This window comes from Elgaria multicarinata, chromosome 3 (assembly GCF_023053635.1).
Source record: "Elgaria multicarinata webbii isolate HBS135686 ecotype San Diego chromosome 3, rElgMul1.1.pri, whole genome shotgun sequence".
NCBI classification, from domain to species: Eukaryota; Metazoa; Chordata; class Lepidosauria; order Squamata; family Anguidae; genus Elgaria; species Elgaria multicarinata.
Window position 1 is genome coordinate 30,495,375 of NC_086173.1, and position 22,585 is coordinate 30,517,959.

A 22,585-nucleotide genomic window follows, 5' to 3' on the forward strand; every position below is an offset into this window, starting at 1 on the left:
CTGGTCTAAATCAATAACACTTATCCATTTTGCCCCAACTAGCAATCACTGTCAAGATAAAATTTATGTATCCAAAAGAGCTGTAATGTCAGCAAAAGAAGTATTTCAGCCACAGCTTCTGCCTCACTGGTTCATTAACTCTTGCATGAGGAAGCTTGTTTCTCTCTCTCTCTCTCTCTCTTTCTCTCTCACACACACCTCTATTACTGCAATGTCATGCCAAGCACCACTACCTAAACTGGAAGGCTTCATCTGTAACTGCAATGGAGGAAAAGGCTGCTACTAATAGTGGCAGAGAAAGTATCCTTCCTCCAATTCCATATTCAAAGTAAGGAATCATCCATGCTTGAACTAAGAGCACCTTATGCCACTTGCTGTTTTTCCTTCAAAAGCATTGGATCCTATCCTGACAGTGCATAACAGCTGACCTAAGCCATAAAATTGCCATTAATATCCCTTTAAGGGCCAGGGTAGCAGTAGAAAAGGCAGCTTCTGCTCCAGCACAGAGACAAGCTGGGCTGGAGCTGAGGTGAAGGGAGGTGCTGGAAAGGCATTGTAATTAAAGGGGAAGTCAGAATGGCTTGCTAGGAAAAAAGCCAAGCAAAATGGATGAATTAATTGCAGCCAACACAGAAAAAGAGTTTAAAGAGAAGGGGTGTGGCTTGACAGGAACCACACATGCAGGGATAATACCGAACAGCTGATTTACTCAGAGATCCTATTTGTATCTTTGGTCTATGTCTCTCTTAGGATCCCAGAAGAAGCATGTTTTAAATGTATGAGGAGGATAGGAGCAAGGATTCCTTTATAACCTGAAAAGTGGGAAGAGATGACACAATAGAATATTCCTTTCATATGACACCTAATCTAAGTTCAGTTCTCCTAGTGGGCGGGGCAATGGCATTTAGAAGCATCTGAGATGGGTCACAGCCTTGTCTATTTATTAACTTCTCTTATTAACTACTGCTTAGTGCAGACTTCCCCAACCTGGTGCCCTGCAGATGTGCTGGACTGCAACTCCCATCAATCAGCCACACTGGCTGAAAATTATGGGAGCTGTAGTCCAACACATCTGGAGGGCATCAGGTGGGCAAAGGCTGGCTTATGGAGTCTGGCACATGCTCATGCTCTCTAACTGCAGAAATGAGATACTTTGCCTAAAAGTTTGAGACTTCCTGTCCTAAGCAGTCTAAACTTGCTTCAGACAATGTGCCCAGTCCTGCTTGGATAATCCTACCTCCAGACTTCACCCTGAAGTTCTCTATTTTTGCCCTAGCCAAAATTAACATCCACCTCGAAAAAGATAAGTTTATCACACATGCACTTTTAATGTAGTTTTTTTAAAGTACTAGTTTCTCTTCATAAAAACTTTATGAAGTTTATATTGTTCTTAGACTACAAACAGAGGGTGCCAATTGGGAACATAAGCTTAATAATGCCCAAGGTCACCAGCAACTTTGTGTCTAACAAGCTTTTGGCAACAATCAGCGTCTCACCTTAAGACTCATGGTGGGGCACTATCTTATTGAAGCTTTCCATTTTTGAAAGAGGAAGATCCTGGGTGTGTTACAATAAGGCAGATGTTTTTTAATAGGGGATTATCAGCTGTGGCCAAACAGTGGAAATATAATATAATATAGCATAGAAGATGGAAAGGTCAGAGAGAATTGCAAGAACAATCTTTTAACTAGCAACTGTTCTCACTTGCTGAGGACTATTGAGTTCTATATCAGTTTTCTGGACCCAAGCCCTTGCAAAAATAAACATAAAATATGGGCTCACTTAATTTGCAGGACTTGGAAGACAAGAAGGAATCATAGAAAACTTTGTTCAGGATGGTTGACTTAATCTGCCTTTCACTGGTAAAATATGTCTGTTACAAAGCCTCCCAGTTTTTTGGCTTCTTTAGTATGTTACCTCTGTTAAGGCAGCATACAAAAGAAGGGAAAGGAAGAATGCTTTGGTAATGGTCCACTAACAAATATCTCAGAAGCTGTGTATCCTAAGCACTTTACATCAAATAATAAAGTAAATGCATATTTGACAGCACCTGAAAACCATCTGTAAGAATGGTAGAAGGAACCAGCCCATATATTAAGATCTGCTTTGGAGTTTTTCCCCATCGCCAGGTCTCATTGCTATCAGGGGAGACCAGTGGTGTCCAGAGATAGGGCCTTTTCTGTGGTGGAACCATGGCTTTGTTACTTTCTTCCCAAAGGAGTTCACTAGCTGCAGAGTCTATTGTTTTGTCAGCACCAGACAAAAGCCATTTTTATTTATTTAATTGAATTTATTTAGATAGGCTGCTGCTGCTTGTTATACCTGTTGTGAATTTTAGCTTATAACAATATGCAAAATCACTCAGACAGCATCTAAGAGGGGTTAAGAAAGGGCCTCCACCACCTGGGAATGGGTGTGTGTGGAGTCTGTTCCATAGGCCCTGCTTATGCCAATGAAAAGTTCAATCTTCCTGCTAGCAGTCTGCAGTATTGGCCCCCAATATGGGGGCATTTAGGAGGTGGGGAAGCAGAAGCTGTGGATCCACTAGACCCATTTCTCCATTCCCTCTGTACCTTGGATTGGTGTAGGCATTTTTCTCCCATTGAAACCAACAGAAGAGGGTGGGATCAACTAGTAAATTTAGCCGCCCCTCGGCTGGCATGAGCTGGCAGGGCTTTGGAAGTGGCAGATGATCTGCCACTTCACTCCCCACCATACTCCATTTAGGACTGCTATGTAAAATAGCAATATTTTTGTTTTGGAAGCCACTCTGGGAATTCTGCCCCGAAGACCTGGGTATCATATGTGTAAATAAATATATATTAAATAATAAATAAATATGGATGCAAACTTGTTGCTATGGTGCCCATTCAGGGTGCCCAATCCCTAGTATCTATGAAAAATGTTTCAATATATCTCCAATTTAAATGGGAGTAAATTCCTTATTTTTCTGTTAAACCATGCATGTAAAACCTCAGAACTATATCCACCCAAAGCTATCTTCCTATGTCTAAAAAAAGAGTGCCAGAATAGGAAGCCCTGGGGAAATAGTAGTTCATCCAAAAAATATGCTAGGAAGCAGTTATCCCTGTATAATCTGGGATGGACATTCAAGTGTCAAAAGGGCCCTTAAGTCCAAAGATGTGCGACCCATATCAGGTCTTGCCATTTTGCTAAATTAAAAGATATATGATGACTGTCCCTTTAAATTATGTGTAGCTTTTTTTTTTTAAAAAAAAAAAAGAAAGGTGATAACCCCAAACTACAGGATCTTGTGCCAGTTGGCTGCTGGGGAACAAGGCTAATCTAGCCAAGGAGCTTGGGGAGAGCCAGAAACTGAAACAATATCTGATTAAAAAGGACATTTCAAAAAGCAACAAACACAGCTGCCATTTCCCGGCCACTTCCTGCAAGGATGGGGGAGGGAGCAGAGGAAGAGGGTTGTTGCATCAAGATTCAGCACACATGTTTAAGCAGGGGAAGACAACAACTCTAAGCTCTCACACACCCTAAAAGTAAGACATCCGGGTTTCCCTATGTTCACACCCCACCTTCACACAAACACAAAGGGCTCTCTGTGCCCCAACTATCATCTGCCCAAACCACACTCATAACCTCCTTTCTGGCACCAAGTTAAAGATCTTAGCCTTTCAACTTCCCCAATACATAAGAGATTGCCATCAGAAATTGACACATGCCATCTAGATAAAAGAATACTTCCTATACACATGCTAAACCCAAAGAAAGAGAGGATCCCCAGTATCAAAAGCTATTATCTCCACCAGCTATGTATACGGGGTGTGTGTGTGTGTGTGTGCCCCAAACCTCCAAATCAGAATTCCAGGATCTACTATTATAGAGAATATAATCTCCATTCGAATGCAGAATTCCCAGGTACTCTCTCATGTGCCCAACAAAAAGTTTCTTCTCTCCAAACCCCAACTATACTCAAGATAGCAATAGGTGCACACATGCTATAACATAGGAATTATGTTCCTCTCTATAGCTCTTTACCTACAATCCTGTTTACAAGCCAGTCTTGAAGCCAGGGTTCCTAGGATGGGTCGCATCCTACCACCCCCTAGAAGGAAATAATCCTATCCCCTTTCTCACAGAATCTAACAGCCTGTTGTACTAGGGATGCCCACAAACCCCCTGTTCGCACATCCTACGTCCGCAGGAGGCCATATGGCCTGTTTCCCCAGAATCAAGGACAGGCACTTCTCCGCCTTTCCATAAAAGCTCTAACTGATGTGAAGGGAATCCTCGCACTCGCGCACAAAACTGGCCACTCGAGGCTGCCTAAGGACATCCCACAAGATACGTAGCACAGCCCTCCCCAACTTCAAGAGGAGCTCACACTTCACTCCCCACCACATACAGTAAGCCGATCATGATGCTTGTTATGGTACCCCCCTCCCCCTTTTCTCCAGAAACAAAAACCAAATCCAGACCAGGCCGTCCCTACACCGCCCCCCCCCCTTTCCTTCTTTTAATTCCCAACGGCCCAATCCCTTCTCCTTCACCCAACCCCTAATGCCGGCGTCACCGCCGCGCAGCGCCGTCTCCAACCCCAGCCCACCATGCCCGGCTTCCCCCAACAATCTGCGTCTTTTCCGGGATCCCTTTCCCACCCATTAGAAGTTGTGGCCCTTTAACCCAGCAGAGGCGTTCGTTCATCCCGCCCCTCATCTCCCTCCCTCTGCCGGGAACGGACTTTCTCACGAAGAAGCCTCGCGCTCCGCTCCCTTCCTCATAAGGGATTTTGCTCGAGGCGGAGGTGGCTTCCTCGATCCCTCTGACCTCGCGTCTCACCACCACCCACTCAAATCCAAGGGAGCAGGCCCCACGCCTCCCCAGGGCTATCGCGGGTGGGGTGGGGTCCACCGCAGGCCCCTGAGGGAAGAGGAAGGGCACCCTCCTCTCCCCTTCGATATTCGAGATGAAACTTGCTACGTTCCCCTCCCCCCCTTCTCTCCTCACAAGGACTCGGGCCAACTTCTCTCCTCTTTCCTTCTTCTCTCGTCCCTCCTCACTCCCTCGGGCGGCGGCGCCGAAGGCGGTGGGGGTGGGTGGGGAATGGGGCCACGTCGTCACACGCTCCCCTCTGGCTGATTTTCGGCCTCCTCCACGAAACGTCTCTCTCTCTCTCTTTCTCTCACTCCGCGGCTCCTCACCTGTGGGAGGTGTCAGCCGGCTCCTCACATGGCCCGAGGAGGCGATGGAGGGGGTCGGGCCCCGCAGTGCAACATGGCCAGGGCCGGAGCGGGGGCCCCCGGCCGAGGCTGGCGACGGCGCGGGGCGTGGGGGCCAGGCCGAAGCCGCACCAGGCAAGGCCGCCGCCGTCGTCGTCGTCGTCGTTTCTGGCCAGGAAGCTCAGGCGAACCAGCCAGCCAACGAACGAAGGAGCGAACGAGCGAGCGAGCGCCGGGGCGGCTGCAGCCGTCGCCGGGTCCTAGCGCCCGGAGGCGTCGCTGCTGAGGACTGACCTAGTAGCAGCAGCGGCGCCGCCTTCTGAGGAAAGGAAAAGGAGCGAGCGACGGGGTTCGTCCTAGAGCTTCTCTTCCCTCCCGCCCCGGCACAAAACTTGTCTGGGAGCCTGCTGGAGGAAGCTCTGGAAGAGGCGAGCGAGGTCGGGGAAAAGTTGGCTGGCCGTCGTCGTCGTCGGCTACTCAAGCCTGGCTAGTGGTCGAGCGCCTGCTTCACAGGCAGAAGGTCCCGGGTTCAATCTCCGGCATCTCCAGGTAGGGTTGGGAAAGACAGGCCTGAATCCCTGGAGAGCTGTCGCTGCCAGTCAGTGTCGACAATGCTGGGCTTAGATGGACCCGGGGGTTTGAGCCTCTCTAACAAGGAAGGGGAACCTGTGGCCCTCCAGATGTTGTTGGACTTCAGGCCCCATCAGCCCTAGTCATGACAACTAATGGTCAGATTATGGGAGTTGTAGTCCAACAACACCTGAAGAAGGCTCGTGGCTTGGTTCCCCACCCCTGCTCTTTAAGGTAGCTTCCAGCGTTCTTACCTTTTGAAATCTTTGGCTCTCATCCTAGCTTAGGGGTATGTGTTACCCCTTGAGCAAGGAAAGACTCCCCACAGCTCAACAGAGTTCATCTCTGCACCGGTTGCCAAGTGCATGCACATTGCTATTTGAGCAGCCTTGTGATTATTTGCATGTGCAAATGAGCTATCTCTGGTTTAACACCACAGAGGGGGTTTTCGGATACATCAAACACAACCAGCATGGTGTATTGACTAGGGTGTTGGACTTGAGACCCAGGTTCAAATCCCCACTCACCTGTGAAACCCCCCTTGGAGCATTGACCGTGGGACTAACCTATCTCATAGGGTTGTTGTGAGGATAAAAGCTGGGGAGAAACCACGTTCATATTAACAACATAAATCAAATTGCCAAGTGATGAGAGATCAAGCGATACACTCACTTGTGTGAACCAACGCTCACTCATCCCACCTTTGTTACTTCAGGTGTTCCAAGGCTGAGTCCTGGGCAATCATTCTTAACACGTTCCAGAGCAAGGCCCTAGCTTCATTGTGGAGTGTCTAGTGAGAGATGTGGAAAGGCAGCTTCAGGGCAGCTGTTAGGGAAATGGAGAGGGAGGTTCCTGCTAGAGCAATGGTGGAGGAAGAAGCAGTGAACCCCACTACATGACTGTAGAAGATCCTTTCACTTTGAAAAAGTATGATTGCCACAAGGTGGATCTGTATTGATAATGGGGAGGAGGATACTGTAGAAGGCTCCTATATTAGAGAGGGGTGCTAGAAGACTGCACAATTGCAAAGGAATAGTGGTCACTGAGGGGCAAAAGGCTTGTTTAATGGCCAGAGGGTTGGTTACTGTCTACCACCACTAAAGAAAAATCTCTTCATTAGAAGGTTAAAGCAGACTTCCCTAATCTGGTGCCCTCTACCTGTGTTGAACTTCAATTCTAATCAGTGCCAAGCAATTTGTCTAATTAGTGGGGTAGTGAGGACTGGATCTTGGGGCAAAAGTCTAGGGCCTTGCAGACCATCCCCCCTGCCCCCACCACTAATGACCACCTAGAGAGCAGCAGGTGATGAGGGCATCAGAAGCAAACTCCATTTTTTCTCCTGTAGTCTTATTGGTGTTATGATTTAAGTGAGCTTAAAATAGGCCTGCTCAGACGACACGCTAAGTCATGATTAGGCCACTAATCCTTTTGCAGCAAATGGTTAGTGAGCATATTTAAACTGTAGTTATGTAGCCACCGTGGTTAGGAATGGTTCATATGACACACTAAGTCATGGTTCACATGCTAAGCTATAATGTTTAGCTGCATCATTGTACCTAATGGTCAGGAATGCTGGGAGATGTAGTCAAAATGTTATGGAGGGCACCAGGTTGGGAAAGAATGGCTGAAGCAAGACGGTAATGAATACTGGGAAGGGACTGGCTCCATGTTTGACCTGTGATGGTATCTGAGTGTCTGATGTCATTTCACTCAAAGAAATGGTGGCTCTCACTGGTTAGTCTAGAACTGAAGTTGTGGTGCAGAGGCAGGAGCAGTCAGTGCAGCTAGCTGCCAAAAGGACACAAGAGCTCTGCTGGATTGAACCAAGGCTCCATCTAGTCCAGCAGCTTATTTCTAGCAATAGCCCATCAGATGTGTCTTGGTCTTCATGGCTAATCAATATTAATAGACCTACCTTCCATACATTTGTCTAATTTCCTTTTAGATTTGAAGCCATTGGCCCTCATTGCATTCTGCAGCAGCAAATTCCATGACATTTATTTTGTGAAGAGGGGCTTTCTTTTGTCTTGAATCTACTGCCTACCAACTTCACCAACCACGCGTTTTAGTATTACCGGGAGTCGGCCCCCCACTGATATTTCTAAAAAGCAGTGTATAGCCATGCTGGTTCATAAACTGAAATGTCCTCATACTCACAACATTGTGACATTTTAGTTCGCCCTAATAAACTTTATTAAAGCTTCATTAATGACGATATTCCCTTTTGTGGCTTTTGAATGAACATGGGAAGCTGCCTTCTCAAGGCATATTATCGGCCCATTTAGCATAGTACTGCCTGCTCTGACTGAAATCTTTTCTATTGGAGATTGAATACAGGACCTTCTGCAGATAAATATGTCATCTACAACTAAGCTATGGCTCCTCAGCCAAATCCTCTCCTATTAGTGCAAGACCACAGCTTTCACCTCAACGATCTGCAGCATTTCTTCCTGCTGCGCTGCTCTCTTTCACTTAACCCAAGCAAGAAGGTTGTAGTGGAGAAAACTGTGACTGCTATGGATGTTAGGGAAAGTGCAACACTACATGCTACAAAAGGTTAATAGTCTCCCAACAATGGTCAAGAAGAAGAAGAAAACTTAAAATATGTTGTTTTCATACCCATCTGGACTTCCACCTTTACAGATTCCCGTTTAGTTTTTTTAAAGCAAATGACAGAACTAAACTCCCCTTCGCCCCCACAACCCCCAGGTTACTGGAGATGTGAGAGCTACAATCCCTATTTTGTGGATGGTTGGTTCACTTTATGGAACCAATCTTTATAGTCCCAGGATTAACACAATTCACAGGATGGGGGATGGGTGGGGCTACCAAATCTTTCAGGGATGGGATACTTTGAATAGCTTCTGACAAGCCCACACAATGGAAGACATGTACGTTGGGCCTTTGGAGCTGCAGCTCCCCAGTACAGATCCCTGCTGCCAACTTTAGCCTTCCAGCTGCTTGTGGTATCAGGAGATTGGAGCTGCCACAGCCAGTTGGCCCCTCCTTTCCTGAGATGCAGAGGCCGACGCCAACAGTGCCCGCAAAATACATCTCTTGTGGTTGCAGGAGAAATTGAAACAGAGGGCGGGGGAAGGAATCAGAGGGCGGCTGGAGGACACAGGAAGAATACAAACACAAAAATCCCACCAGTAATAGGGAAGAGTGGTAGATTATATATATATATATATACACACACACACACACACACACGTATATGCCCCTCCCCTGCCCAGAAAGGGCAATAGGGAAATCTAGAATCTATAGGGAGCAGGAGTATAGATACCAGAAGGGGGGTTGGATGAGACAGAACAAACCTTCCTCAGTTCCCAATTAGCTCCATTCTGTGTTGAATCCAGCTGGCTGAGTCAGCCAGACGCAGCAAAACAACTCATCATTGTTATCTACCCTCGGCTCAGCCTCCCACCTCACATGCCGAAAGCCACTCATTAATTTATCATTGTTAAGGGTTTAGCTGTGCTCTGCAGTTGGAGAAACTGAGGCACAGACTGATGAGGTGGCCTAACTCATCAAGGTCCCACAATCAGCAGAGGAGGAAGACTCCAGGGTCACACAGCACTGCATGCGCCTTCTCATCACATGCTCCCACTAGCTGCACAGGCTTCTCTGAAAGTGCCAATACTACAGCCCTCAAAGCTGGTTCCAAGCCTTTATGACAGAAGTGCATACTGTCCCTCTGGACACGTTCCACCACTGCTAGTCAAGAAACTTCTATTCCTACAAATCTTAAAGAATCCCACCACCATGGGTCATGATGCTTGTCTGTATCCATAGACTTGATGCTAAGGGTTAGTCAAAGTAACTGCACACTAGAGAACACAGAGCCGCACATTTCATGGGACCGGAGAGCTAGAAGAAGAACCAACCCATCAAAGTTTGTATATTTTCTATTTCCTTTTCTACAAAACCTGAGTTAAAGGTATAGTTATGATTCCTGTATCTGTAAGAATAAATGTTGTTGGTATTATGATGTACTAGTAAAAAGTTAACACAGCTGTAAGCCCCAGATTACCACTACAGATTGATTTTTGCTACCATGGAGTAAATGGCTTGAGGCTGGCAGTCTAAGGCTGCAATCCTAAACACAATTAACTGGCAGTGAGTGTCACTGAGTTTAGCAGGACTCAGATCTAAATAGACATGCATAGGGTTGTGCAGTTAGCATCTCATTGTAATCAACATAGTAACTCCTATTTATTCTGATTAAACTGGATTGTGCCCTATGCTTTTTGCCAAATATGCAAGTCCTATACATGTCTACCCAGAAGCATAGAACTGCAGCCTTAATTTCTTAAAAAGTGTGCTGGGGCCCAAATTTGCCAAGAAGCCATACTGTCTGCTCCACAAGACCTTGTCCTTAATGCTGAATAGGTGATGGCAGGCACTCTATATACGTGGGTGCACGCGTGCACACACAGCTGCTTCTCTGTATTATTATGTCACACATTTCAGGACAACCATTCCGTTGAAAGTAAGTTCACCAGCACAAACCCAGCATTTAGGCTTAAAGACTAAGTCTATTGGACATAACAATTATTATTTTTAACATAATTATTCTCTAAAGATGCGGCAAATTCTGTCTGGCTCATTTTGGAAACCTAATACTAATAATCAACAACATAAAAAGGGCTCTGCCAATCAGACTTCCCACAGATGCTAGGATACTGACCAGGTAGCAGGGACACATCTACTGAGCCAACACTGAATTCCAAGTTGCACAGGGGTCTACTGACCTTGTAGATGGGAAAACAAAGGACTTCCAACCATTCTAGGAATGCATGCCTAAGTGATGTCAACATTTGACTGCTTCCTCTCCATCTGCACAGATATTGTAGTTCAGGCAGTAAAAGCATGGTGGTTCAACTTCCAGCCTGGAACCAGGCAGCACTTGCAGCTAATCCTCAGCCTATCCAGCACTTCCTGAACCAGACTCCCTGCAGGGGGTGCTTGGATGCACCAGACAGACCCATTAGGCAAGAACAGCAAGCACTCAGATCCCTTTAACCCAATGAGTGGAGGAGGAGAGATTTTTCCTGTCTCATTTGCTGGAGGCAAAAGTAGGTTATGGAGAGAGTTGCAGGAATCTTCAGGCCTGCTCTAGCATGGGATGGGGGATGGGACAGATCTAAGAGGCAGGCAGGCTGGCTGGCAGAGAGAAACATAAAGAGAAAACCGATATAAGAAAAAAATATCATTGCTACCCTACCCCACCTGACCCTATGACTCAAAAGCACAGTGAGCACAAGACTTACTTTCCCCAATGGGTGGGCCAGCCACACTCTTGGATCTGTCACCCTAGTGTATGGACAGAGGTGAGAATGAATACCTGTTTGCCAACACTTGTCATGGACAATTTATTTGGGCCTGTACACGAATTATATTTTACCTTTTTTGCTCGATTTGATATATTGGCCTGCAGACTGCTCCCGGAAAGGTAAGTACCAAACAAGTGAATAACTGATTCAGAATTTGCAAGCCGCGGTCTCTCAGCATCCCATCTATAATATGGGAATATTAATCCTGGCCTACTACACAGGCTCATGGTAAAGATGACTGAGATAATATAGGTGAGAACAAAGGTGATGTGGTAGATAACTGCGGGACCTGGTTCAAATCCTTTCTCAATCATCAAGTAAACTGGGTGACCTTGGGCAAGTCAGTATCTCTCAGCCTCCCCCACCTTAGAGGGTTATTGTGATGATAAAATGCACAGTACCACAGCATTTTAGAGGACATACAGGATGCAACTGCAATAAATTTAAACTGAAATAAAATATGGAGAATGCATCCTTTCTTTTCCAGAAAGATTTGGATTTGTAAAGTAGACAGGATTTTATCTCCTTGCTCTGCTTTCTCCAGCTGTCACTCCAGCTTCTATCAGATCTATATCCAAGACTCCTAAAAGCACCTTCTGTACAAATCTCTCTGAAGTACCATGTCAGAATAGTTTACCACACAACTTTCTGCATGGTACAGAACACTTTAGTAATATGGTCCCTGTGCAAAGAGCTCACTGGCTGTGTCTTCATTTTCCATTACAAAAGGGCAGGAACTGAAATGGAGGGGTCCAAAGATTGTGTACTGTGAAATGCAAGAACAGAGTAGCAAGGCACAATGTTGTTAGTGCCCAGAAATCGTGCATACCCTAAGAATGGGGCATGATTCCCATCTTCCCATCTTAGGTAAGGACATTCTGCAAAGGACATGTGTGACATCTGTGCATTGGGTTTCCACATGTTTGGAAACCTACACAATTGCAAGTAGGTCTATCTTTCAAGACATCCACCCCTAATGTGTAGAGACTGGGGGCAGCAGTGCTGCATAACCTTAGTGACGGGGCCAACAACGTGGAGGGGGCTAAGCGTGCTAAGCAAGTGATGAGAAATCAAGCAATATTCCATCCATGTGTGAACCAGCCCCCTCCCCCAAATAATCCTGGAGTTAATTGCAACCTCTAAAATGCTACAAAATGTGTATAGAATCCTGAATTTGACTGACAGCTGCTCAGATGGCTGATCTCCTCCCCTCGTACATCCACACCCTGCCACGTAAAACCATAGGTACCAAGTTGGAAAAGAAGGGCTTTTGGAACTCTGTGGATCTGCATGAATTGTTAACAACCCTGCCAATGAATTAATCAATTTCTTGACAGGAGTGCCCCACAAATCCATTTCTCCCAACAGCAGCTGCCATGTCGAAGAGTGTCAGAAGACTCAATAAACAAACCACAATGAAGAATAAAGAGGGGGGGAGCATCAACCCCCCCCAACTTCTTAGTGACTGGGCAAGACATGACAAGATTCCCCTAGAAGCTGAGCGAGCAGAGGAGCTGGCACATTTTTATATGCTTTGCAAGGCCTTCTCTGTCCCCACCTGACCTGAGGCCATGTTGATTGAAGGTTGCCAATTATTGAGAAATCTACATCTAGAGTCAAGATAATCCGAAGCAGCAATCTGGATTCTGTTCTGGTTTTACAGAAACCTGTCTTGGCCTCCTCTGCATGCTGGTATAATACAGTGACTATAAGACTGTGAACTGGGAAGTCCCTGGTTCAAATCTCATGTCAGCTATGACCTTACAAGGAACCCATGGTTCTCTAAGCGTCAGCCCCTTCATCTGAAGCAGGGATAAAGAAATACTGAAGTACCCTACAAAACCGTTGCTCAAGGATTGCTGAGGTCATGTATGCACAGCGGATTGAATTCAAAGTATTAATATATTGCAGTTGTGCAATTAAAAAAATACAACAGCTGAAAGATGTAAGGCTGCTCAAGGTCTACAATTTTTGATAAGGCTTGTAGTTGTTATAACCCACCTCACTCCAAATGCTTGAGGTTTTTTAAGAGAGACGGGGTGGGTGGGGGATTTCTTATGACATTTGTTCTCAAAACCGTGGGGTGGGGTGGGCAAGATCCTTATGCCCATTCTGCAGATAGGAAAGGAAAGCCTAGCAATGTTGGAACAACCATGACCCAGTGGGGATTTGAACCTAGACTGAAATGGACTGCTGGATCACACAGCCTGTATTAAAGGAAAGAGGTTGTCGAGGTAACACACAACGCTGCCGGATGAACATTAGGGGGTGGGGGTGGGTGGTATTAGAGCTGCCTAATTTTTGGCAAAATCTCTTGGTTGTTGTTTTTCCCTGCCAGCAGAAGGGAGCTTTGCCAGCCGCCCACATCGCATCATTCATCCGCTCTGCAGAGTGATGAACCAAACGTCCTTCTCCAAGGGACGTACGGCTGCTGCTGTGCCATCTATTTCTTAGCTCCCTAGAAGGATCGAGATACAAGGGAGGAGGGCTGGGAACCTCGAGTCGCGGAGCGGAAAGATTTAAGCTTGCAGGCGTGCGCTCACCGAGAGAGAAACAAAAAAAACACAAAACCCTCCCAACAACGCCAAGCTGCTTCTGAGCATGGGGGTTGGTAGGTGGCTGCTAAAAGGAGGCAGGCTGGACGGATCTCGATTGGTTCTCCCAGGCGGCTTGGAAACTCCCCATTACCGCCTCTGTGCGTGTGTGTGTGTCACAGTCACTCCCAGAATCTATTGCAGGCAGGCAGACACCCACCCACCCACACGCACGCGCGCACACACACAAACATACAAACAAACAAACCCAGAGGCCATTATAGCCTGCGTGCACTGCACGACACTGCTGCAAGGTGCAGGCGGGCACGCAGGGAAAGGCAGATGGTTTGGCTTTTGTAAAGGAGCCCCTCCTCTTCCCCAGCTGCTGGAACCAAACACTTCCCTTCCCACCCTGCTAAGCAGCAGCAGCAGCAGCAGCGAGCGGGCGGGCGCACACGCTTGCTCCCTCCGCGAGGCCTTCCGCCAAAACGGCTCTCCTTTCCGCCTGCTGCTTGTGAGTCACGCGCAAGGCCAGGCAAGCACCAGAGCATTCCCGCCCCGAAGGAGACAACCTGGTTAGTGATCCCTAACCAGGGAGAACAGCATGGCGGGAACCGGCTTCTTTTGAACTCCATCTGGAATCGCTGCACTCCTACTACTGACCTGGATTAAAATCCCTTCACCAACACAATTATTGCCTGCTTTCGAGTAGGTCGCCATGTAGAGTGGGGGTTGAGGGGCAAACCCGCAGAACACAAGCTTACTAAAGGACCACTGAACAAGGGCAGGATCTACACTACTGCTTCAAAACGGGACGTACTAAAACAAAGGACAGTACTTGCCCATAGGGAAACCATACTTGCCCATAGGGATCCATTGCAAAGCGCTTGCCCATAGGGAAACATAGGACAGAATTGTCCATAGAGAAACCATACTTGCCCATAGGGATCTATTGGAAAGCGCTTGCCCATAGGGATCTACAGGACAGAACTGTCCATAGAGAAACCATACTTGCCCATAGGGATCCATTGCAAAGCGCTTGCCCATAGGGATCTATAGGACAGAACTGTCCATAGAGAAACCATACTTGCCCATAGGGATCCATTGCAAAGCGCTTGCCCATAGGGATCTATAGGACAGAACTGTCCATAGAGAAACCATACTTGCCCATAGGGATCCATTGCAAAGCGCTTGCCCATAGGGATCTATAGGACAGAACTGTCCATAGAGAAACCATACTTGCCCATAGGGATCCATTGCAAAGCGCTTGCCCATAGGGATCTATAGGACAGAACTGTCCATAGAGAAACCATACTTGCCCATAGGGATCCATTGCAAAGCGCTTGCCCATAGGGATCTATAGGACAGAACTGTCCATAGAGAAACCATACTTGCCCATAGGGATCCATTGCAAAGCGCTTGCCCATAGGGATCTATAGGACAGAACTGTCCATAGAGAAACCATACTTGCCCATAGGGATCCATTGCAAAGCGCTTGCCCATAGGGATCTATAGGACAGAACTGTCCATAGAGAAACCATACTTGCCCATAGGGATCCATTGCAAAGCGCTTGCCCATAGGGATCTACAGGACAGAACTGTCCATAGAGAAACCATACTTGCCCATAGGGATCCATTGGAAAGCACTTGCCTATAGGGATCTATAGGACAGTGCTTTGCAATGGTTCCCTATGGGCAAGTATGTTTTCCCTATGGGCAAGTACTGTCGTTTGTTTTAGTATGCCCCCTTTTAAACGGTTTATAACAGTAGTGACAACAGTTGGGGCCCAGGACATACTGCGTATACAGTTTTCACACTGTTTTAAAAGTGTCGTAACCTACTTGGTGTAGATCTGAATGGCACTGACTTCTGAATAAAAATGTAGCAGATTGCACTGTAGGGCAGGTTGAGCTGCTATGCTGTTAGGTGATGTGCCAGGGACTGGGGTACTAGGGTTCTCATTACGGTGCTACTACAGGTACAAACACAGAGCTATCTCCCATGTGTGTCTCTACTGATGCCCACATATAGATGTTTGCTGTTTTGAGCTACAGAGTTGTCAAGAGTTCAGATTGCAAAACATCTGAACTTGGGAGGGGAGTAGTTCCTGAGATAACACGTCTGCATACATACACACAATCTTTTTTATTTTGCTTAGTATCTCTAGAGGTGTTTGTTATTTTTCTTGTAATATTTTGTAATATTTTTCGTAATTACGTGTTAAAACAACAACAATGAAGAGTAAATTCTAAAACTCTGAACGATTGAGAGAGAGAAGGAGTAGGTTGGGGCAGCCACAAAGTTAAGTTCACAAAAGTTACTAGCCCACAGAAATAAGGTTCTATGCTGCATGACCCCCCAATTTGTTGTTTGTCTGTTATGATTAGATTTTGCTATTTGTGCCAAAACAAATTAAGCAATAAAATTAAAATAAAATAAGGTACTACATGCTTATGTTAGTTGCTTGTGGTAAATCAGTAGTTTGAAAAAACAAACCAACTTTCCCAGTTAACAGATGCTTCTCTGCCCAGTCACCTGAAGGCAACTTTTACTAGCTGTAGGCTACTTACAACCTGGCACAATGCTAGTAGATTGGTGTTTACTCAAACAGAACCACACTTGGTCCTGATTCAAGTGTACTGATACAAATGCACTTAAATCTTTTGCTACATATTAAGTGCCTAAGGTTGCAATCATTTGCATGATTATTTTAGACTTAGTCCCACTGAAGGTGACTCACTTGCAAATATACATGCATAGAATCAAGCCTTAAGACTCTTAGGCCTACAAACGTTTCTGACATATCTGCTCTGTGGAGATGAGAAACATTCCACCATCTATGCTTATTTTGAAGCCCTGCCACCTAAATACATATTGACCAGGTTCAGATGACTCGCCTCAGGTCACCGTGGGTTATTTAATCCATGCTGAGCTGTGGCACCCATGGGTACCAGGTTGTATATGAAACCTCTGCTCAGGGATTAGTCATGTTATGCAAGCCTGGCAAGCATGGGTTATGTGAGGGTTAAATAACCCTCGCATAACCCTAAAAAAGACTGTGGATTATGCGAGGGATATTTAATCCTTGCATGACCCACATTTGCTGGGTTCGCAAGACACAACAACACCCAAGCAGGACACACACCACAGCCTCACTGTGGGTTAAATAAACTATGGTGGGCTGTCGTGTTATGTGAACAGACCTATAAACTCAACTGAGATGCCATGCCGAATTATAGTTTGTGCTAGCCTCCAAGCTGGTTCAGACCTAGCAGCCTTACCATGGCTTGACTGTCAGGTTCAAGCCTCAGGCTTGTGCTCCAATTCCTTACAAGCCCAAGGATGGACAAATCATGATTTAGTGTTATATGTAACTCACTCCACTGTTTAGAACTCAGATCATGGTTTGCACTTCTAAATGTACAGGCTGTTTATAATTTAGGCCTACTTGCCTATTTTAATTTCCCATCTGCTCATCATTCCCTTATCTAGGTGGAGCAGCCTCCAGAGGTGAAGGCAGCCCATAGTTATACACCTTGCAACTCAATTATGCCAAACCACAGGTATCATAATTGTGATTTAGTAACCCACTTCAAACCGTTATTCCCAACTCTCTTTTGCTGGCTGGTTGTAGACCATCATTTGTCAATTCAGACATCATGACTAGCTAACAGCCAGAGTTAAAGCTTTCCCACCTTTACTAAGTGCCAGGAAACGCCTCATGTTTCAGATCAATGCTGTCCAATAGGTTGGATGTCTCTAGTTCCTTAAAACTCCATGAGATCCAAGATCTTGCCAAAGATGGCCCCACTTTGCACAAAAACTAACAACACTCCATAGAAAATTACTACTCCTTTTCCATTTTCAATAGGAAGAGGTCTAATTTTAAAGGTGATCTATCCCTCATTTATAAACAAGGATTGCCTGTGCAGCAATTCTGCGCTGAGTACAAGGAAAGCATACAAAGGGGTATTGAGAACAGAAGGCAACTTCCTGAGAATTTCAGCTCCCTCAATCTTTTTTTTTCTTTTTTTTTAGCCTTCTGGCTGCAAAGATATGCTTTAAAAATGTGTGGGCAAGGCCCGCAGAAAGTAAAAAAACACACATACCTAGGGGGTTGGGGGAAGAGGATTTCAGTATCCTAGCTAGTTCATTGCCCCTTCTCATGACTAGGAAGATCAGAATAAGCTATGCAAGATATTAAAATATAAACTTATGCAAAAAGAGAAATCATGCAAATTTGCAACATTCGCTTATTTTTGTACAGCTCTGCATTTTTATATGAATAAGTATCATGTAGAATCCACCTTTTCTTGATGCAGAATGGAGAGCAGGGTAGTGCAAGGTATACACAGTCATATTTATAGTTTTAGTATGCCTAACACTAGTAATAGAATATACAACACAGGAACATCCAATCCACTGTTCAAAAGAACAGGCTTTATGAAGTACAGTTGACTATTAGATTGTTGAACCGACAGCCTTGGGTAGAAAGGTTAGTTCAAGACCTATCACTGCTAGGTGTCCAACCCAGTGGGGTACACACAGGGCCGGAGCTACCATTAGGCCAACTAGGCAGCCGCCTAGGGTGCAGACCTCAGAGGGATGCAGTACTGCCCTTTAAGGGACACAGTTTTATACAAATTAGCTGTTTAAGAAAAAACATAATAAAAGGAAAATATAATAGCTCAGAAACTCTTCTTGAACAGCTAAATTGAAGTTGGCAATTTTGGTGTGTGTGTGTGTGCATGCAAGTAGCTCACCTTGCCTAGGGTGTAAAATAGTCTGGCACCGACCCTGGGTACACATACCTAAAATCTGCTTTTATTTAAAGAATTCCAAGGCCAAAGTTGCAAGTTATCATATGGGTATCATCAGGGCTGGCCCCACCATTAGGCAGAGTGAGGCAGGTGATTGGGGTGTTAAGAAAAGGAACCAAATAGTTTATTTAATTAGTATTGTATTTTTATTGCCAGGGACAGGGAAAGGTGCTTGTGGGATTTTCTGCCTGAGATGGAAAAATAACTTGGCCAGTCTTGGACACTGTGCATCTTGACTTGGGGGTGGGGTGGGGTGGGGTTGCTGCTGTGCCATGGACAGCAACATGTCCTGCAGTGGCCATGCTGCATAACAATGTTCCTGGTTATACGTGATCAAACTGCATCCATTGAGTGGCAACCTGGTTGTGAATTTGGGGAGACCCTAGGAAGCAACCACACAAATTCAGAAAGTCTGGGGTGGGATGGAGGAGATGTACAAGGCTGCACTTTAAAACAGAGCCATCCCCCCAAAATGAGGTGGGGCCATCTTCCAGAGGGTGGGGCCCTGAGATGGAAAAGGGGGCACACTGCAACAATAGCATGCCAGTTCTTACAATGAACAGAGCTCTCAGTCTGAGACTTCTCTGATAGAATTCCCCAGCTCTTCCAGCCAAAAAAGGGATCACTAAATGTGCCTTATGTGAAAGCCAGCAAAATCTTGGAGCTGGAAAGCTCATTCATGAGTTCTGCAAATTCATTGAATTAACTGCATAGGGTAGAGCAACCTTCTCCAACCTGGTGGCTCTTCAGATGGTTTGGACTACAAGTCCCATCAGGATGGCTGGGATGATGGGAGTTGTGGTTCAAGCCATCTGGAGGATGCTAGGTCTGGAAAGGCTGGGTAGAGTGAGACATCCCAATTTTACACGGGGCAGAAGGATACAGAGACAGGGCATCCCCACTACAATGACATACACACTTCTTTTCCCAAAAGGAAAATCCATCCTGGCATGGAACTCAGCACCCTCACTCTTACCTCCTAGCCACACCCCCATATTCAGGGTTCTGTTCCTGCTCTGCGGAAGTACTGGCTGGCTGGTACTGCTCACCCCCAATGCAATTTCCTTATTAATGGATAATAAAACTCTGGATCAAATTTCTGATGGGCTCTAGGTGATAAGTCAAGGGACTTATCACCCCGAGGTACCAAAAGGAAAGTAAGCGTCCAACTGTTTACTCCATTGCAGAATTGCCCAGGTGTCCTTGCTCTAACCACTAGAGATGCTCCAGATCTTCTGACTTGGGGAAACCCCAGAATCCCCACCCAGACAACTTCCCCAAACCCACTAGCGCCCCAATCCTAACCCCATTTCCGGATTTAACGTAAATGTACTATTTCTCTTGGTAAATGTGTTTTCTGCTTGGGACAGGGCTGTAAAAAACAACAAAAACAAATCAAACCGGGAGTCCTTGCTTTACAGGAGCATCATTCGACTTGAATCCTACCCACCCCCCGCTGTCCTTCTGTGTAGTGGGAGGGGGGGAATACAGTGGCTCCTGAGAACCATTCATACGCCACCCTCCGACCAGGTCCGTCTCTTCCTGCTGACTCAAAAGAGGGTCTTGGAAGATAGAAGCCGCCCAGAACTTTTCTGCCTTTGGGACCCGGGAGACGCCAAGCGGCAGCTGCTGCAGGCAGAGGAGGAGGATGGGGGGAAAGCCTTCTGATGGTGAAGCAACCAAGGTCTCCCAGGCTCCGCCTGGATCGGATCCGATCAGTTCAGTGGGATCCTCTGGGGTTCAACCCACGCATGTGATCCGTACAAACTATAGCCCTTACCTGGTCGGGGGGAGTCTTCTCCGAGGGATGGAGGGGTGGAAGGAGGAAGAGGAGGATCCTGGTGTGTGTGTGTGTGTGTGTGTGCGTGGCGCGGGGTGGGGGTGTCCCAGCAGTTTCTCTCCCTTCCTCTGTGTCTCTCCGCCTGGGAGCAGGTGGCTGTTGAAGCCCTCGCGCGCTGATGTCACCAGGCTCGGGCTGCTGCTGCTGCTGCTGCTGCTGCTGCTTCTGTTGCTGTCTCCTCCCCAGCCCCATGCAGGAGGCAGAGGCGAAGCCAGAACGCTGAATTATTTAAAGGTGCAGGAGCCATTTGCAGCCCGAAGCCAGCGGCGGCGCGGGGCCAGATGGCCAAAGAGGCGACCCCTTGCCCCAGCCCTCTTCCGTCCCACCGCGCCCCTTCTCCTATTTATGAAATGAGGACACACAAGAGCAGATATCCGGCGAAAGGAGGCAGGCTGCGGGCGGCAGGGAGGAGGCGAGATGGCCCTCAGTGGGGAACTCCCCCACCCCCCGCTAATGGTTTACTGTGTCCCTAATGGGTCTGTGTCACGCGGTGGCAAGCGGGATGCCTCGTCATCATCGGTACTTCAAGGCGCGGAGGGGAAAGAGAGGCGGCAAGATCCCATGAGCTACTGGATCTGAACGAAGGAGTTCCACCACCACCGCTCACGGTTCCAAACGAAGGCTTCAACCCTACGCATGCTTAATCTGCTTGGAAATAAATCCCATTGGCTACAGCGGGGTTTACTGTCCCATGTAAACACGCATAGAATCTGGCAGCGTTCATGTGCAGGGTGGAGGAGGGGCAGTCACGTTTTAGAGTAATTGGTGTGAGCCTAACCCTAAAGCCTCGTGGAATGCCTAACCTAGTTAGCCAGGCCACCCCAAGTTTGTGTGACAGACGCGATTGGGCCATAACTCGCTCCACCCGCTGTGGATCCATAAGGGCTGGCTTTATAGCAGCCTGAAGCAAGAGCAGCTCAGAACAGTCATATAAATTATACTAAGGGCGCAATCCTATGCATATTTCGACAGGAAAAAGCCCTACAACTCTCAGCATCCCCAGCCAACCATTTTGGCTGGGAAATGCTGGGAGTTGTAGGTCTTTCCGCACCCACTGTCGAAACATGCATAGTACCCAAGGTTGGATTAAGACATGCTGAGGCTCTAAGCCATCTCAAGATTCAGAGGGCCCATACCATAAAAATAAATAAAGAAAAAGTGTATTACATTATAATAGGAAGTGTAATAAAAAGAGTACCACCCAGCATTAGAGAGTACTTGTAGTTAAACAGTGTTAGACAGCCTCTGGAGAAGGGTATAACAACACTAATAAATTAAGTTGATTTGAACTTCTTCTAAACTGGCTCTAGTTTGTGCTTCTTGCCTCCAGTACTAAATGCTGCATTGCCATGCTTTCTCTGTATAAGGCAACTCTGCTGTGCTCACCAGAATTTTCAACATATTTAAGCCGGAGTGATTTAATCTTAGTTATCTTACATTTTAGTAATCTCCAACATATTTAGAGGCCCCTCATATGAGGCCCTAAGCTATGACTTACTTGTTCTTAAATCCAGCACTGATAGGATTGCATCCTAAGAGCTACAATCCAATACACACATACTTACCTGGGCCTCAGTGGGACTAACTTCTGAGTAAATGTATACAATTGCTCTATAACTGATCCCATACAGATCACATTCTTGGTAAGGGTTTTCATTTCTTTTGCACTATTTTCCTTTTTGAAAACATCAACCACCATAAAATGATATTAGCTATCACCCCCTCAGCTCTGAAATAATTTTGCAATCTACTGGAGCAACTAGCCAGGGTTTTATTGTTTCCTCTATCGTTAGGAAGGTCTTCCTCCTTTCGCATCAAAACAGGCTGGATCGCCAACAGCTTTTGCAGGATTGGAGCCTAAAAGATCAATCATCTCAGGATCAATACCATGAGCAAGCCAGGACTGCCAAGTAAGGAGTCAAGATAGCTTATCAATGCAGCAGCATCAAGTCCACGGGGGAAAGCCAGCACAGAATGAGGTTAAAGTGGCTGGGATGTACTCTACGAAATCAGTGGCGAACCGTGAAGAAGGACATCAAAATTGGTAGTCAGGAACTCGGAGAAAGGCTGGCACACAAAAAGCAGCGGTCAAGGTGAATAGAACACTGAGCGAAAAGAACGCCGAAGGCTGGCTTGAAAGGGCACCAGGGCAGGGGGAAGAGGAGAGATTTCAAGGTATCCAGGGACAACCAGTATTGGGTGCTGGTTTAAGTGTTGGACTGGGGAGATCCAGGTCGTACTGCCCACTCAGTCATGAAGTTCACTGGGTGACTTTGAGGCAGTCACTGA

The 22,585-nt window shown here is 46.5% G+C and overlaps 1 protein-coding gene across 5 annotated transcripts in view; it reads right to left on the minus strand.

The window, feature by feature from the left end:
• BAZ2A (bromodomain adjacent to zinc finger domain 2A) overlaps positions 1–20,446 on the minus strand; it is a 66,253-nt gene extending 45,807 nt beyond the window's left edge. For 4 of the 5 annotated variants that reach the window (XM_063119847.1, XM_063119849.1, XM_063119848.1 and 1 more), the window contains exon 1: positions 20,237–20,446. The gene's annotated coding sequence lies outside the window, so the exon portion shown is untranslated. Of the gene's footprint in view, positions 1–5,177; positions 5,327–20,236 lie in introns of those variants that run through there. The other variant, XM_063119846.1, reaches the window with a different exon arrangement.
• Between the last annotated feature and the right edge of the window lie 2,139 nt (positions 20,447–22,585).